Below are 13,900 nucleotides of genomic sequence, written 5' to 3' on the forward strand. Positions count from 1 at the left end.
GCCCACAACACTAGTCACGTGTGCGCCACGCACCCTCCCTTAGCCTGGGCTGGGGGCGCGCGGGCGGGCTGGCAGGCCGCGGGGTCCCCAGGGAGGAGGCTCCGGGGGCGGACTGGGGACTGGGCCCGCAGCCCGGACCCGGCTAGGGCCGGCGGACGCCTCGAGGGGAAGGGCCGGTGGCCTGGGGCGGGGGCTGGCGCGAAGGGCGGGGGCCGGTTGCTGAGGCTGGCGCAGGAAACGGGGCGAGGGGGCCGGTCCTACCGGCTGCCAGTCGGAGACTTGTTTACTCCTGGCGGGGGAGCTTTAACCCGAAGGGCGGGAGGGCAGCCGGGAAAACGCGGAGCTGGATCTACGAGCCGCCGGAGCGGGCGTGGGGCGGAGGAGGGGCGGACGGCGGGATTGTCTGCGGCGAAGGTGCCAAGGCTGCAGCGTTCCTGGAAGGGTCTAGCCAAAGATGCCCAGCACAGCTTTGTTTTTGTTGTTGGTTTGGGGAGGGTGTTTTTTCTAATTTCCTAACCTATACAGTTCTCCTCCTCTCCCCACCGCCCCCTCTACACACACACACACACACACACACACACTCTCACACACTCACACACTCACACACTCACATACACACTCACTCACTCGCCGGCAGTCCTTTCGGCCCTGAAATTCCTTAAACCTAGACTGGGCTCCCCTCCCCGGAGGAGAGGCTGTGCGGACGTGCTCCTAGGGATCGCTGCCTTAAGAGGTGGATGCCTGCGTGCGTTTTGTCCCGGAGCGGGTCTCTGCCACTTCTCAGTCCAGGAAATGATTCAGTTGCAGGATCGTCATGTATTTTGTGGGTCTGCTTGGGGCCTCAGTTACACAAATAAGTTAATTTCGGCTTATAGTCCAGGCATTGCAGCCTCTTGAACTTCATTTTTGCAATTTGTACGGTAGGTGAAAAAAGCCTTTGGTAAAATGTGCTCTATAAATGTATCCATATAAAATTAAGAGGACCGAGGACACCGTTTCAATGCCTTCCTCAACTAAGTCAGTTTTCCATTATCTGAAAGATCACCTGGTACCATACAGAGACACTGTAACATATCATTTAATATTGTAACTAGTAACTACCATGTAACCATTTTATACTTGAGGAACTGAGGCTCAGAAAGAAGTGGCAAGTCAAAAATCACCCAACTGATAAACGGGCAGAGGAACATGAGTCCTTTGACTCCCAAATGCTATCTTCCCCTCCCTCCCTCCCTCCCTCCCGTTTCTGTAGTGGAGACGTGTAACGTCTCTCTCCAGCATTTATTCCTCTGGGGACGTCAGTCCTCTATTGCTTGTGGTTTGATTTAGCCTCGAAAGCCTAGTAAACCATCCCTCTGGCAGCAGTAGTCCAAAGTGGGGCATTTTAACTAAGCAGAATCAATTAGAAGCTCTCCCTGGAACGAATATGTGAATACTGAGTTTTGTTTTCTGCTGGTGTTGCTGAATGGGGATGTCATAGTTGGTAGCTGCCAGCAACAGGATTCCCAAGTGTATGAAGGAAGCTGTTTTTATTGGGGGTGGGGGGCTATTTTGAGATAGGAAAGAAGGGGACTCCTAAGAAGAGGCAAGCAGAAAGGAGAGACTTAGAGTACACACCCTGACAATTTTGTTTAAACTTAAGGTCTGGCTGTGCCTGTGGCCAGTCCAAACTCCTGGATTTCCCAGTTCAGTGAGCCAACAAATTCTCTCTCTCTTTTTTTTTCTTTTTTTGCTTAAGTTAGCATGAATTGAGTTCCTGTCACTTGCCTCCAAAGAGAAGCTTGACTAATAAGTTTGGCACATTATTATTTCTTTATCCTTCAGAAAATAATGGAAGTTGGGTGCTGGCCACAACTATCACTTCTTCAGCGTTCTAGTTCCCATGAGTCATACCAAATGTGAGTCCCATGGATATGGGTAAACAAAAGAAAATAGAATTCTTCCTCAATATTATTGTATGGTGAACAGGACACCAGCCAACAAACCTGAATTGTTGGGTAGATAACATTTAACCCTGGGCTAGTGTGACAGTCTGAATCATGGAGAGGATAAGATTGAGGGTTTTTTTTTTAAATATCTATATATTTATTTGGCTGCACCAGGTCTTAGTTGTGGCACTTGGGGTCATCAGTCTTCCTTGCAGCATGCCATTCTTTTTTCAGTCGTGGGTTCCATGTGGGGTATCTTTTAGTTGTGGCATTCGAACTCTTAGCTGCGACATGTGGGATCGGATCTAGTTCCTTGATCAGGTATCAAACCTGGGCTCCCTGCATTGGGAGCACATAGTCTTAGCCACTGGACCACCAGGGAAGTCCCAAGATTGAGATTTTTGAGATGAGATTATTAGAAGGATTTTAGTGAAATGGTAAAGAAAACGAGTGGGTCCAATAACAAGTACTGTATTAGTGGGTTCAAGCTGAAGTGTTGGAAGGGTAGTGGTCAGTTTTTGAGGAGCAACATAAAAGCTGGTCAGTGGCCCAAGGACAGCAGGGAAGAATCCTCCTTCCCATCCTTTGTCAGCTGCTCTAAGGATCTGGGGATAAAACTGTGGAGGCCCTAGAGAGCCTGGAACTGATCTGATACTAATACTGCTGTCATGAGATGAAGAAAAGAGAAACATTAAAATTTAAATGTATACAGTACCAATCCCTTGCCACTCCCTAATTTCAAGGGAGAGGATTCTTGGCTGGCTCAGTCAGCTGCCAGATCTCTGACAAAGTTAAGAGACCAAACTCAGGAAGCCTCTTTCTTCACTTGAGGAAGGAGAAGAAAGAGGAGAAGGGGGTAATAAGGAGACAAGAGAACAAGGGGAGGACAGTGGAAGACAGAAGGAGGAGAAATTGGAGGACAGAAGCTTGAAAAGAGGATTTTGGAAAGTTTCATTGTGTATGATGAGATGAAATTCCTCCTTGGCTTCCTCCTAAAGAAAATATCAGCAAAGACTTGCATTATTTTTAAGGCTTTTTTGAACTGAATTGGTTTTTCTCCTGGCTGTGTCACCCAGGTTTCATAAGACTGTCCTCTGCATTTCATCACCTCTCTGGCTCACTGAGAGTAATATCACATCTCACCTCCTGCACCTTTCCCAGTAGCAAATCAGAGTGACAGTGAGAACTATTATTTATCAAGTGGTGGGTTAGCATGTTGGCCATGAGGTCAGCAGATGCTAAAGTACATTATAGTAATGATTTCCCAGTCATTTTTGGCTCTTAGTACTCATGTCAAAGAAGCTTAGCAGATTATCAGCTAGTGAATTTCCAAACTTCTTTTTGGGTGATTGGTTTGGATCAGGAGATCAGCCATGAAGGAAGAAGAGAAATATCAGAGGGATGGACTAGCTGGTTCAGAATCCAGTGGTTAAGAATCCAGGGGACATCGTTTCGATCCCTGCTCTGGAAAGGTTCCAAGTGTGGTGAAGCAACTAAGCTCGAGCATCACAACTGTTGAGCCTGTGCTCTAGGGCCCATGCACCACGATTACTGAGACCGCATGCTACAGCTACTGAAACCTGCGCATCCCGGAGTCCGTGCTGCACAAGAGAGGCTACTGCAATGAGAAGTCAGCACAGCACGACTAGAGAGTAGCCCCAGTTCGCCGCAGCTACAGAAAAGTCCACACACAGCAACAAAGACCCAGGGCAGCCCAAAATTTAATTAATTAATTAGTTAAAAAAATAAAACAAAAACCCTAGGATGGTCTGGGAGTGGATAGAAGTCTGGTTCCTATATATGGCAGATCTTCACTCCCACATTTGGATGCTAAATGGCTGAAAACCTAGGTACTAGCCATTTCTCTTGTATTCGGGAATAATTTCAGGCTTGTCAGGGGTGATCTGAGAGGCAATCAATTACACTGTCAGATGGAGAAGGTTGAGATTTGGTGGTTCAACAATTCATAAATGAGAAGATTGTGAATGGCCATGTTGAAAACAAGTATTGGCAAACTGGAGTGCTCCCAGGTGGATAATGCAAAAGGGTAATTGAACAGGATTTTGTTAACTCACAGGATTTCTACTCTAATATATTAGGATTATTAAGGCAGGATGTGGCCTAAACCTAGATGAATTGTAGATTAAGAGAATCCCTATGGTGATTATATGCATATATTATCAAGGTAAGATTATGGGTTTCACAGGCAAGTATTGGCTTGACTTCAGAAAACCAAAGATCAGGAAGGTTCACTCCTTTCATCTAAATTAGTTTAGGCAGGTCTATGGAAAGAGGTCTATGATGAGAATTGGACCATAAAGAAGGCTGATGCTTTCAATTTATGGTGTTGGAGAAGACTCTTGAGAGGCCCTTGGACAGCAAGGAGCTCAAACCAGTCAATCCTAAAGGAAATCAATCCTGAAAGGACTGATGCTGAAGCTGAAGGTCCAATACTTGGGCCACCCGATGCAAAGAACTGACTCATTGGAAGAGCCCTTGATGCTGGGAAAGATTGATGGCAGGAGGAGAAAGAGACCTCAGAAGATGAGATGGTTGGATGGCATCACCAACTCAATGGACATGAATTTGAGCAAACTCCTGGAGATAGTAGAGGACAGGGGAGCCTGGCGTGATGCAGTCCAGGGGGTTGGAAAGAGTTAGACAACTGAGTGACGACAACAACAACATGGAAAGAGTAGAAACTTTCTGTCCATAAATGATTTCAACTTGAAAAAATTAAATTTGGAGGAGAATCTAAGTTTCAGATCTTGCAATCTATGCTGAAAACAAGCGGGAATTCAATAGTGTCTGTCAATCTCCTTTAGCCTCTAAAGATTTAGAAACTGGTCTTATGAAGTTGAACATCCCATCAGGTCATGATAGAGGCCAACCTGTGAAGGATGTACAAAACTGTGCTGACTGCAAATACAGTAAGATGTTTGGTACAAATAGGGAACAGGGTCTGCTGTTTAATTCGGAAGAGCCAGAAATTGCCATCCAATGTCTGGCAGCCTTTAAATTGCTTTTTAAAACTGGCTTTTATAGTTGGGGTTTTTGTCTAACTGGTATACGGATTTATGGACTAAAACAAACAAAAATCTTCTTTTTTTCATTTTTGTTTGTTAAGAAGTCATTCAGTTCATCACCCCCAGTCCTGGGCAATGGTTAGTTAGCACATCAGTGGTGTGACCTTGTGCAGGTTGTTAGCCTGACCCACTGCTCTGTGGTGCTGGCATCCCATGGCATGTATGTTGGGTTCAGATCTTCCTGTGCCCTTTGCGTGTGACTTGTCCAAAACTGTGGTATTCCCAGATGATCATTCCGCCTTGGAGGAGGTAGCCAGGCTCTGAGTCATTCTCTCTCTCTCTCTTTTTTTAATATTTATTTTAATTAATTTATTTAGCTGAGCTCAGTCTTAGTGGCGGCATTCAAACTCTCAGTCTCGGCATGTGGGATCTGGGTTCCTGACCAGGGATCAAACCTGGGTCCATTGGGAGTTCAGAGTCTTAGCCACTGAACCACCAGGGAAATCCCTGAGCCATTCTTAACCATCTGGGTAGTCTGGGTTGCGGCAGACACACCTGTCTTGGGCAGGAGTTTGGAATCACAGAAGAATAAGGAAGAGGGGCAGAATACTTATGTGGGGCTAGTGAAGAGAATGGTTGGTATTTGAGGAGATGAAGGTTAACAGCTTAACAAAATGAAACTCTGGTGAACTCTCCAGAGAAAAGGCCACTAACCCCTTCTCTGGAGAAGGCAATGGCACCCCACTCCAGTACTCTTGCTTGGAAAATCCCATGGACGGAGGAGCCTGGTAGGCTGCAGTCCATGGGGTCACGAAGAGTCGGACACGACTGAATGACTTCACTTTCACTTTTCACTTTCATGCTTTGGAGAAGGAAATGGCAACCCACTCCAATGTTCCTGCCTGGAGAATCCCAGGGACGGGGGAGCCTGGTGGGCTGCCGTCTATGGGATCACACAGAGTTGGACACGACTGAAGCGACTTAGCAGCAGCAGCAGCAGCAACCCCTTCTCTGGGAGGCTGGGGAGGGGATGGAGTACTACTGCCATGGGAAGGAAAATAAAAGTAGAAGGCTTGGGACTTCCCTGGTGGTCCAGTGGTTAAGACTCCAGGCATCCGCTGCAGGGGACACAGGTTGGGTCTCTGGTCAGGGACCTTGCCGCCTGGCACAGAAAAAACTAACAAACAAAAGGCTTCAGAGCAACATGGGGCCAAAAAGTAACAACTGTTTTTTTTTGTTTGTTTTTTGTTTTAATTTTAACCGCATCTGGCAGCTTGTGGACTCTTAGTTCTGCAACCAGGGATCGAACCCATGCCCCCTGCTGTGGAAGCTCAGAGTCCTGGACTGGGGAATTTCCGAAAAGTAATTATCATTGATTGGAACCTAAGAAACTAAAATAAGGAGTGGCCTGGGTGTGCATTCACAGTACACAATTTTTTGGCACTTCTTGGCTTCTTACTGCTTGTTGGGCCTTTGCTTGATCTCTCTTTTCTCCCAATCTGTTTTTCTAGTCATGTTTGTTATCAAGGGCGTGAGATAACTTCACCCCTAACCCCCACTGGGGTGGGACCCAGTCCTCTTTCTCCCTTTCGGAGTCTAAGTTTTCCTGTCCTTTCCCACTTGATTTAATGTTGCTCCTCTCTTAAACAGCTCTGTGTTGTCTCATGGAGTGAGAAAGCTGGCTGCTTCTGCCCACTTTAAGGACTTTTATGAGAAGACTCTCTTTTTTTTACAAAGGTTACACTGTGAAAGCCAAATGGAGAAGGGCTCCCAGTGAGACTGAGAGTAGTTCCAACAGTATTAATGTTGGTTGAGTTGACTGAACTGCTTTTTTCACCACGTGGTATTTTCCTGTACTTGGTCTGCTTCAGAGTGAGAGCCATGCCTAGATAATCTTAAGCCTATGCAGAATTTTTTTGCTTGGCCTCTCATTCCTCTGGTCTCAGTTACTTAGCATCTCCCCTGGGGCACAGTGGAGAATGAAGCCAGACTTGGTCCACCCCCAAATCGGTACTGTTCTGGATTTTATCTTCCTGCCCTCAACAGTGAGATAAACAGACTTTTAATCCTCATTTTTTATGTACTCACTAGAAAGCAGACAGGGTTGTTCCAGAGTGGATTTCCTGTGTCATAGAAATCACAGAAGCATAAAAGGGAAAACCAGATGTGCACAGAGAGCCTGCCTGGGCTTACACATTCTTTCATACCCAGAGTCACAGGGCTTTCTGGTCTGTGTTCCCAAAGCCAGCTCATTTCTTCCCCGCTTTGAATATGTACTCCTGCTCATATTCCTAGTTTCAGAGTTGGGAAGAGATAAGCAGGGATCTGGGTGTTTATGGACTGGGTGTGTCTGTGGGTAGCTTCACACATGCGGGGGCTTGTTTGCTCAAAAATATGGCTGTGCAGGGGTTTCCCAGGTGGCTCAGTGGTAAAGAACACATCTGTCAATGTGGGAGACGCAAGAGACATGATTTGATCCCTGGGTTGGGAAGACCCCTGGAGAAGGAAATGACAACCCACTCCAGTATTCTGGTCTGGAGAATCCCATGGACAGAGGAGCCTGGTGGGCTACAGTCCATGGGGTCAGAAAGAGTTGGACATGGCTCAGCTACTCAACAACAACGTGGCTGTGTAGCTCTAAGCAACTACTCCAGGTGTATCCTTAAACTTTGAACAGCCTACTTGCAACCTATCAGTCCTTTCTGTTCAATGAAATACAAAGCCCAGCTTCTCCAGGAAAGCCTTACAAATTGGGTAGATTAGAGAGAAGATGTCAATTGCCACAGGCCTCCCTACAAGTGACTTTCTCTTTAGAGTTCCTAAGTCTTATACATTTTAACCTGAAAAGCTTAAAATAGGAGTTTTTGTCACTAGGAAACATTGTGACATTTTCTCAACCAAAAGAAAAGGATCAAGTCTGCTACAGTCGCAAAATCGGCAGTATTACCCTTTTCATTTGAAACTCATAGCTAGTTTGAGGTTGAGGTATGGAAGCCCAGTTTCAAACTGTGTAGCATAGAGGTAACAGAGGTCCCTGGTCTAAGTGGGTGAGAAGCAGGGTGGCAGAGCAGTTGAGCAGCTGGTATCCTGATGGTATATAGCTGGTATTCCCAAGAGACTCAGTTCAGGTCAGTCACTCGGTCGTGTCCGGCTCTTTGCAACCCCATGGACTGCAGCACACCAGGCCTCCCTGTCCATCACCAACTCCTGGAGTTGACTCAAACTTAAGTCCATTGAGTCAGTGATGCCATCCAGCCATCTCATCTCTGTTGTCCCCTTCTCCTCTTGTCCTCAATCTTTCCCAGCATCAGGGTCTTTTCAAATGAGTCAGATTAAAGTAGTGAATACCTGTCCTTGATTCATGATTCTTTGTTTCTTTTTTTAAACAAATCATTTATTTATTTGTCTTATTTTTGGTTGTGCTGGCTCTTCGTTGCTGCACTTGGACTTTCTCTAGTTGTGGTGAGCAGGGGCTACTCTCTAGTTGCTGAGCATGGGCTTCTCATTGTGGTGAGTGCTCTTGTTGCAAAGCACAGGCTCTAGGGTGCACAGCTTCAGTAGTTCTGGCACAGGGTCTCATTAGCTGTGGCTCTCAGGCCCTGGAGCATGCAGACTTCAGTGATTGCAGCATGCAGGCTCAGCAGCTGCAGCTTGAGAGCTTTAGAGCACAGGCTCAGTAGTTGTGACTCATGGGCTTAACTGCTCCTCAGTATGTGGAATCTTCTCGGATGTGGCTTAACTGCTCCTCAGTGTGTGGAATCTTCTCGGATGTGGATTAACTGCTCCTCAGTATGTGGAATCTTCTCGGATCACGGATCAAACCTATGTCCCCTGCACTGGCAGACGGATTCTTTACCACTGTGCCACCAGGGAGGTCCTGTGATTATCTCCTGAATGCCTACAATATGATGGACACTGTTCTAGAAGCTGGGGACACATAAACAAAACGACAGTCTCTACTATCCTTGAACTTATAGTCGATGAATGGAGACAGCCTGTCAGGTGGTGATAAGTGCTAAGGAGGAAAATAAAGCTAGGCCAAGGGATGGTTGGGTGGTGCTACTTTAGATAGGTGAGGGAGGGAATGTCTTTCCCATTAGAATGCTTTTGAGTAGGGACCTGAGTCAAGTGACAGAGCTGCTCATGTGGATACCTGGAGGAAGATCTGTCCAGCCCAAAGGAATAGCTTTGAAAAGGCTGAGTTGGAAGTGGGTCTCATGAAGGGCAAGGGGGCTAGTGTGGCTGGCATTGGGAGAGCCAGGGAAGAGTGGTAGGTTTTGGGGCCAGAGTGTTGACTGGAGACCTTGTAGTGAGGGAAGTGGGAAGCAGTTGAAGGTTCTGAGCAGAATAGTAATATGATTGGACTTAGGTTTTCAAAGGATCACTTTGGCTGCTGTGGTGTTGAGTAGAGTGTAGAGAGGCAACCAAAAAAGCAAGGAGAGGACTTCCCTGGTGGTCCAGTGGTTGGGGATCTGCCTGCCAGTGTGGATAGGAGTCTATTTTGGAAATCCAACTCAGGGACATGGTGGTCCAGCTAGGGAAAGAGGGCTGGAAATGGAGAAATGTAATTGATTCTGGATATATTTCAGCGATTTTCTGGTGGGTTTGATGTGGAGTATAAGAAAATAAAAGGAGTTAAGGATTAAAGAAAGGACTCCAAGGTTTTGCTTTTCTCTTTGTTTCCTGAGCAACTACAAGGATGGAATTGCCACTTACTGGAATGAGGAGAAGCCAATTGGGAGGGAAATTAGAAGTCTGACTTTGGACATGGACCTTTGAGATACTATTTGACATCCAAGTGGAGGTGTCAAGTAGATCACTGGTGTTCACGAAGCCAGGTTAAGTATCAAATGGGCTCTGGTGGAACCCCAAAACTGAGTTCATTCTATAGGCTGCATCCTGTTCCAAATATTAATAAATGGTTAGAAAGTCTTCACCAGTCCTGACATCTTCTGGGCATCTGAGGCATGCTTCCAACTAGGAATTGCCTGGACTATGGATGGAAAAGCTCTAGTCACTCCCCAAAGTTCAACAAGCAACTCATTATTCACCAGTGTTTATCAGGTGCCCACCTCATGCCAGGTACTCTGCCAAATGCTGGGTGTTGCATGGAGACAAGACACACTCCTTGTCTGCATAGAGTGTTCGGTACTTTAAAAAAATATATTTTAATTTATTTGCCTGTGCTGGGTCTTGGTTACGGTACATGGAACCTTCAATCTTTGTTGCAGCATGCGAACCCTTAGTCATGGCATGTGGGATCTAGTTCCCTGACCAGGGATCAACCTCAGGCTCCCTGCATTGGGAACATGGAGTCTTAGCCGCTGCCAGAGAAGTCCCTAGAATGTTCAGACTTATGGGAGATTAGGACAAGGGAATGGAGATTTCGGAATGATGCAGTGTTGAGGGTAAGGTGGGGTGAGTAGAGGTGCCACTGGACTTAAAGGAAAGGCAGGTAATCCAGCCTTGGGGAGGCCAGAGAAAGTGCTATCTAAGCTGACTCCTGAAGAATGGGCAGGAATAGTAAGATAAAGAGATGAGAGAGATGGACGGAGAGTATTCGAGGTGGAGAAAACAGCTTGGGTCAAGCAAGGAGAAAGTCTCTTCTGGCAAAGGACAGAAGTTCAGTTTAGTGTGTATAGAGTGCAGAGTGAAGGGGGTGGAGGCAGAGAGAGGCAAGTAGTGGCTGGAGAACTAATTAAGAGCCCTACAAGGAAGGATCTTAATGAGCAACGCTGGGACTTTATTATAAAAGCTACAGGAAGCCTTTGAGGAGTCTGGAGCAGAGGAAAGAGGCTGGTGTAAAAGCATGGACTGGAGGGAGGCAAGCCTGGAAACAGTCATCAGGTGATGGGAGACAGTGGCAATTTCAGATTCACCCTGAAAATCTCCTATGAATGTGTACATATAATATGAGAAATAAGAGACAAGTCCTAAGTCTGCTTTGCTGAACCTCAGTTTAATGAGTGGTAAAGAATCCATTTGTCAATGCAGGAGACTTGGGTTTGATCCCTGGGTCAGAAAGATCCCCTGGAGGAGGAAATGGCAACCCACTCCAGTATTCTTGACTGGGAAATCCCATGGACAGAGGAGCCTGGTGGGCTTACAGTTCATGGGGTCACAAAGAGTAGGACATGATTGAGCACAAGCACAGCTCTAACAGCTCTGAGAAGCTAATGACTTTGAAGGGGAGGAGGTACCAGATGACTACTTTTTTTTTTTTTTTAATGTTTGCTTGTTGTATTTGTTTAGTTTTGACTGCACTGGGTCTTTGTTGCTGTGAGTGGCTTTTCTCTAGTTGTGGTGAGTGGGACTACTCTCCAGTTGCGGTGCTTGGGCTTCATTGTGGTGGCTTCTGATGTAGAGTACAGGCCGTAGACCAGAGTTCAGTAGTTGTGGTGCTTGGGCTTAGTTGCCCCAAGGCATGTGGAAATGTCCCAGACCAGGTTCAAGGAATGAAACCATGTCCCCTGTATTGGCAGGTGGGTTCTGAACCACTGGAGCAGCAGGGAAGTCCCCAGGTGCCTACATTTTCATAGCGGGCCAAGCTGTGGGAGAAAGCAGGGTGAAGGGCAGTTCTCGGATGGGACAGCCTCCAGGGAGGGTAAGCTCTACTTTGGGGGTAACTGCTGGTGGTTGGGGTTAGGGGAGGAAGCCAAGATTGGAAACCAACCAGTATAATCTTTCTAAGCACATCCTGCTTTGTGTCTGGTGTGCTATGGGGTGTGTTCAGGACAGGGCCAGGAGACCGAGTGCTGGCTATGTGTTTGGGAACGGATGTTTGTCAGGGAAAGTTCAGAGTCTGTATTAATGTGCAAAACTCTGGAATGCATACTGACAAGTACATACCTGCAGTCAAAGGGGATATTCATTCAATATATGCAGTAAGAGAGCACATGCCTTTGGACGGCCTGTCTCAAACAGAACAAGCTCTGGGTTCTGTGCAAATTTAGAGACCGGTGGCTCACACTGCACACAGCAGGCACTGACATAGCTGTCAAATGAATGATTGTTTCCGTTTTATTAAAATTCAATCATTTTCAGAAATATATAGGTTGGGTTACAAGTTTGAACTGGATGTTTTAAGAAAAATAAACTCATAGCCAGGCACCAAAATCCCTTTACAAAGGGTAGCAGTTTAAAAAGACTGGAATAGAATTTACCTGGAGTGCTATCTGGTGTCAAAAGTGTTTACTATTTTCATTTCATTCAACAAACATTGGCAGAACACCTCAGCCAGGGAGCACCTGGTGTTGCTGGACTCAGTTTCCTCACTACCTTGGTCTGGGTGCTGCAATTAAAGCTTAATTATATGCTATCTTGTATTGTTCCTTAATTATTGCCAGTGCATTCATTTACTTCCAACTAGGCTGGCTGTCCCTTGGGGGCAGGGACTATTTTATAAATGTCAGGATCGGTGAGGGACTTGGCAGAGAGGTGAATCTACAAAAGTCAGTAAGCACCTATGGTTTGAAGAGGAATGGAAACAGAACCGAAAGCTATTCATGAACTGTGTGTGTGTGCTAAGTTGCTTCATGTCCAACTCTGTGTGACCCTATGAACTGTAGCCCGCCAGGCTCCTCTATCCAAGGGATTCTCCAGGCAAGAATACTGGAGTGGGTTGCCCTGCCCTCCTTTAGGGGATCTTCCTGACCCAGGAATCGAACCTGAGTCTCCTACATTAGTAGGCGGGTTCTTTACCACAGGGCCACCTGGGAAGTGCATTCGTGAACTGTAGTAATACATAATACATCATAAGATACCTTACTAATAAGGGTGCACACATTGGTTGTTCATGAAGTAGACTATTCCTTTAATAATAAAAAGTAAAAGTCAAATATGCATTTTCCCATTAAGGGGATGTTTTGCATACTCATATCATTGCTGCGATCCCCCAAATGCTTTGCTTTCTGTTCTTCTTTTGAACGAAAAAGAATGTTTCCTTGAGGATAAGAAGGAAAAGGGGGAACCAGTCTTTGGTGAATTGTTTGATGGCCGAATTAGCCTATAGCAGGATTTTTCAACAGTGTCACTATTGACAATTCAGACCAGGTAATTCTTTGTGGTGTGGGGCCATCCTGTGCCTTCCAGGACGTTTAGCAGTAGCATTGCCCTATACCTGTTTAGATGCTGGGAGCACCACTACCCCCAGTTGTGACGATCAAAAATACTTCCAGACAGTGCCAAAATGTCTCTTGGGGGCAAAAGTCACCCCTAGTTGAGCACTGATATCCTTTAGGGACTTTGGAGTTTTTTAAAGGAGATTTTTCTTATGTTAACAAATGGTGGACCATGAGGGAAGGGAAAGAATATTTAAATGTGTTTCTTTGGTGTGACCTAGGCACTGTACCCATGTTTTTTATTTTATCTTACAGATAAAGAAACTGAGGTTCAGATAGAGAAAAGACCCTGCTGAAAAGCATAAAACTAGTTCGACAGTAAAATCAGGATTGCAAACCAGGCTTGTCTGACTGCAAAGCCTGCAGTCCTTTCCTGCACACTCCCCACCGTCTCACTGCAAGAAAAACAGTACACTTCAAATTGAAGGTGAACTGACTGCAAACTCAACAAGTAAGTCCAAAAATATTTTAAAGCTTTTGGGGGGAGGGGATTGGTTTCTTCTATCCTTTAAATTTATTTGAATATGAATCTATATGCCCACGCATACAGGCACTAGGGCCCTTCACTACCGTTGTGGCTCTTGGTCTTATCTCTGAAAAACACAGAGCAACACAATGGAACAGCTTCAATTCTCCTCGTTACAAATTACACAAAAGCCAGAGCCTAACGGTGCCAAAAGCAACTGGTATTGTTTACATAAGGGCTGAAAGCTAATAGTTAACTTTCTCTCCCTGCTAATTCCAGAAACAGTAAATAACGCCTCACTTTACAACTACAAACGAGTGAGCTCGAGTAAAATGTCATAAAATGGAGAAGAAAACATTA

The 13,900-nt window shown here is 45.9% G+C and overlaps 1 long non-coding RNA gene across 1 annotated transcript in view; it reads left to right on the plus strand.

The window, feature by feature from the left end:
- Positions 1 to 13,900, plus strand: part of LOC104988833 — a 14,504-nt gene extending 604 nt beyond the window's left edge. The window contains exons 2-3 of the long non-coding RNA XR_825289.1: positions 13,330 to 13,525; positions 13,820 to 13,900. This is a non-coding gene — a long non-coding RNA (uncharacterized LOC104988833). The remainder of the gene's footprint in view (positions 1 to 13,329; positions 13,526 to 13,819) is intronic.

The sequence above is a fragment of the Bison bison genome, unplaced genomic scaffold, assembly GCF_000754665.1.
Source record: "Bison bison bison isolate TAMUID 2011002044 unplaced genomic scaffold, Bison_UMD1.0 scf7180017864143, whole genome shotgun sequence".
NCBI lineage: Eukaryota > Metazoa > Chordata > Mammalia > Artiodactyla > Bovidae > Bison > Bison bison.